Source organism: Callospermophilus lateralis, chromosome X (genome assembly GCF_048772815.1).
Source record: "Callospermophilus lateralis isolate mCalLat2 chromosome X, mCalLat2.hap1, whole genome shotgun sequence".
NCBI lineage: Eukaryota > Metazoa > Chordata > Mammalia > Rodentia > Sciuridae > Callospermophilus > Callospermophilus lateralis.
Window position 1 is genome coordinate 41,775,207 of NC_135325.1, and position 4,695 is coordinate 41,779,901.

At 38.1% G+C, this 4,695-nt stretch overlaps 1 pseudogene; it reads right to left on the reverse strand.

Annotated features, from left to right (window-relative positions):
- Nucleotides 1–3,441: 3,441 nt before the first annotated feature.
- LOC143639190 (proline-rich protein 3 pseudogene) lies at nucleotides 3,442–4,045 on the reverse strand (annotated as a pseudogene).
- Between the last annotated feature and the right edge of the window lie 650 nt (nucleotides 4,046–4,695).

The window sequence follows — 4,695 nt, forward strand, 5'->3', positions numbered from 1 at the left end:
CACAATTGCTAACAACATTGATTTGTTTTTCAATTATTTATTGACCCATTCTATTTCTTCTTTTGTGAAATTACTATTTAATCATTTGACAAAGTATTTGTTAGGTTTTCATTTGTCATTTGAATTCTTCTTTATATATTATGAAAATTAAGTCTTTGTTAGATGAGTAGCTGGCAAAGATTTTCTTCTACTTTATAGAGTCTCTTCTTAAGTTGTTAAACATATCCTCTGCAGTGCAGAAGCATTTTAACTTAATGCCATCCAACTTATATTTTCTTGGTTTTTTTCCTTAAGATTTAGGAGTCTTATTAAGAAAGTTGATGCTTGAGCCAATATGTTGAAGTATTGATCCTAAGTTTCTAGCATTTGCATAATTTCTGATCTACATCCTAGATTTTGATACATTTTATAATAAGGTAAAATAAAAAAGTTAATTATACACATAAAAAGACAGTATTAAGTGACTACATTACAGATGTATCAATAAAGTCAGTCTTTAAAATTTTGATGAAAAGTTGTAGTTCGGATAATAATTAATGATTTTTTCTTTTAATTATTTTCTTCCTTTCCTTTTATTTCTTACTCTATCTCCAACTTCTCCTATACGGATCTTCCATTTATCTTTGAGATATATAATCTCTCCTACTTTTCCTCCTTATTTTGATATAGCATTCACATATGAGAGAAAACCCTCAACCCTGGATTTTCTTTCTTTTTTTAATATGTATTTTTTAGTTGTAGTTGGATACAATTTCTTTATTTCACTTATTTGTTTTTATGTGGCCCTAAGGATCAAATCCAGCACCCTACACTTACTAGGTGAGAGCATTGCCACTTAGCTACAACCCCGGCCCACAACCCGGGATTTTGTGAGTCTGGCTTATTTCGCTTAGCATGACATTCTCCAGTTCCATCTATTTATGAGCAAATGCCTAATATCATTCTTTTTTATGGCAGAGCAAAAATTGTGTGTGGGGGGGTCACATTTTTCTCTATTCATTTGTCTCTTAATGGGCATCTGGACTGATTCCATACCTTGGTTATTAGAAATTGTGTTGCTATAAACATCGATGTGACTGTATAAGTAGAGTGTGGTGATTTTAGATTTTTTGGGTAATTACCAAAAGATAGCTTGGTCATATGGTGATTCAATTTCTATTTTTTAAATATCCCTGTATTGCATTTCAGAGTAGTCATACAAATTTTGAGTCCTACAAAAAATAAATGTGTGTACTTTTTCACAAATCATTACTTGCATTTAGTACTATTTGTATTCTTGAGAGTTGCCTTTCTGAATAGAGTGAGATAAAATGTCAGTGTTGTTTTAATTTGAATTTTCTTGATTGCTGGAGATTTGGAATTTTTTTTCAATAGTGAATTGTTGTGTGTCTTCATCTAAGAGATATCTGTTATGTTTACAATTTATTGATTGGGTTATTTGGTTTTCTGTTGCTGACTTTTTTGAGTTCTTTATTTATTTTAAATAATAATCCCATGTAAGAGGGGAAGTTGGCAAAGGTTTTCTTCTGTTCTGGAGTTTCTCTCTTCATGCTTTTAATCGTATACTTTTCCGGGCAGAAACTTTTTTTTTTTTTTTTAATTTGAGGGCATTAATTTCATTTATTGATTGCTGGTTATATTTATTGAGCATTAAGGGTCTTTGGAATAAAGTTGATGCTTGTAATAGTATGATGCAGTGTTGGTCCCATGTTTTTCTAGAAGTTGCAAACTTTCTGGTCTAATTCTGAAGCTTTTGATCCACTTTGATTAGACTTATGTGCAAGGTGAGAGATATTCTTCTACATATGCATATCTACCTTCCTAGCATCATTTTTAAAAGGATATCATTTATCCAACATATATTTTTGGACCCTTTTTGAGAATCAGATGACTGTAAGTAGGTGCTTTTTCCTCTATGTCTTCTATATTATCCCTTTGATATTCATGTCTATTTTGATGCTAATACCATGTCTTTTTGTTACTATTATGTCTGTAGTGTAATTTAATATCAGGTATTTTGATGCCTCCTGAATTTCTTTTCTTACTCAGGATTGCTTTGATTACTCTGGATCTCCTATCCTTCCAAATCAATTTTATGATTGTTGTTTATAGTACTATGAAAAATGTTATTGGCATTCTCATGGAAATTGCATAGAATCTGTATAACATTTATGGTAGTATATTTGTTTTGGCAATATTAATGCTGCCAATCTAAAACCATGGGATGTCTTTCCATCTTCTAATATATTCTTCTTTTTTTTTTGGTTTCCATTGCATTTATTACTAATATTTAAAAAATGTTAAAAAGAAAAAAAATCATTCTCAGTTCTCCAGTGGCTCTCCTCCCTCCCTCTTGCCCACACAACTCCTGACCCATTTCCTCAGGGCCAGCTTAAAACTGAACCTGCTCACTGTCTTTTTCACAGAAAACCACCAGTGCCAGGGATGTGAGGTAAGAGTGTCAGAAGAGAGCAACAGTACTGCCCATGTTCCACCCAAAGATAGGCCAGGTGGAGATTCACAGAATTCAAATGAAAGGGCTGGTAGCTTCATAATGACATAGTCTAACTAAAACGGTGTAAATAGGAGCTGGGTAGGGAGGCCCATCTGAGGCTTTACAAGACATCACTGGCCTACATCAGACCAAGAATAATCAACACCAGGAGAAGTACAGGGAGGACCAGGGAGGCAGTCTTGTGGAGTTTCTCAATGCTCCCAAGTTGGGATGTGGGGAAAGTCTAGAGGGCACCAAGAACCTCACTCATTTTGGCAGAAAAACTTATTCTAGTGTTGGGAAATCACAAAAATGCCACAGACACTGATGGGGGGATGCATAGTTTCACAAAGCAGAGTGATCACAGACCATAGCAGTGGGGATCATGCTACTGACAGGGAAACTACAAAATCCAAAAGCAGGGGCAGTTGCCTTTCAGGAAGCAACTCTGTACCAGTCACCCAAACTTGACCTCAGGTCAGAAAACCTGGTGAGTTTCTCTAGCAGCTGAAAACACTGGGATGTCACATAAAAAGGGCTTAAAACAAGCAGCTAAAGTGGGTAGGAAACTGCTCCAGAGCTCTCAGGAATTGAGGTCAGTACTGGAGACAGGTGGAATGATGCACAAGAAACAGCACCAAAGAGGTTTCCTGTTCCGCAGTCATTTGGTGAAAGGGAAGAAGATCCAGGAGGCAGTTGAAGGGAGCAAGAAGGGGTCCCAGAGGCATGTCTCTGGAGGCTGGATCAGAATATACAGTGCACTGAGCACCAGTGATGAAACACAGCTCTGGACCCCAAACTGGGGAGGTGGTGGATGGGAGTGGATATGTCATTGACCAAGGGTGTTGGGTGGAAGAGCCTCACAGTAGTCTTCACAGGGCCATAGGGAAATACATGGCCACTGGGTCACAGAGGGCTCCTTCCAGCCTGAATGGGAAGGCACAGTCTCACAGAGGAGGTCCATTGACGTCTGGGTGGTAGAAGGCACAGAGGTTTTCATATCTACAGTGGTCCTTTTTGGAAAAGTGTCAACAGACGGGCCAGTCAGATTTGTCTTCCCTAACCTGGGGGCCATCCTTAGGAGGGCAGGTATTCTTGATAAGAGACCAGCTTTTGAGCCTTCGAGGGTTTCTCTGCTCTTTGTGAAAGCTCTCCCTAGAGAGACCCCCATGGCCTGGCCCCAGAAAAGGGGGTTCAGCACTGGCCCCCCTCCCACCAACCACAACCATATGGGCCAGACCTGGGGCCAAGGCCTCCCTGGATTGGGCCTTTGCCCCGGGGAGGATGTGGGAGACTCAGCAGTGGTGGAATTATCAGACCCCTTGATCCTGGAGGACCTCTGTGAAGAGCTGACTTGGGGTCACTAGGCTTTCCATTGGCCATGGGGGGAGGGCCCAGAAGGCTGGGACTCTCATCTTCGATGGGACTCTCACCTTCCTCATCTCCAGTCTCTTCCCACTCAGGCAGTGGTGGCTGCTGTTGCTGATTCTGCTTCTTTCGTTTCAGCATCATGGCTGCAGCAATGGCTGCAGAGGGATTTGCAGGGCAGTGAGGAACCCTAATATCTTCTTTAATTTCTTTTTTCAGTGTCCTATAATTTTCATTGTAGAAATATTTCAACTCCCTGGTTATAGTAATTCTCAATGTTTTTTTTTAGATTATTTTAAATGGTATAATTTTCCAGATTTCCTTCTCCATAGAACCAGTGGTGAAATGTGGTGTGTGTGTGTATGTATGTATGTATATATATATATATATATATATATTGATTATGAATGTAAATTTATATCCTGCTACTTTGATGAATGAGCTTATCAGTTTATTGGGGTGTATCTGGGATTTAATGTCAAGAAGTTTTTATGTTCACTGACATTTGGGAAATAATATATTTCCCATTGTTATATATTCTTATTTGTTTGTTCCTTTTACCAGTATGTAGTGTCATTTTTTCTCTCCAGCTTAATTTTTGTTTTGAAATCTGCTTTGAGAGATATGAGAATAGCTACTCCTGATTATTTTCAGACCCTATTTTCGTGGACCATTTTTTTCCATGGTTTTACTTTCAGCCTGTTTCCTTGTGGTTTCAAACATGTTTGACTTGCACATCAATTGAGATGGATTTCCATTCTTTTTAATACTTATGTCTTTTTTAGTGTAATTATCTTTTTTGCTCTGGCACTTTTCTCTGTTCCTGATGTATG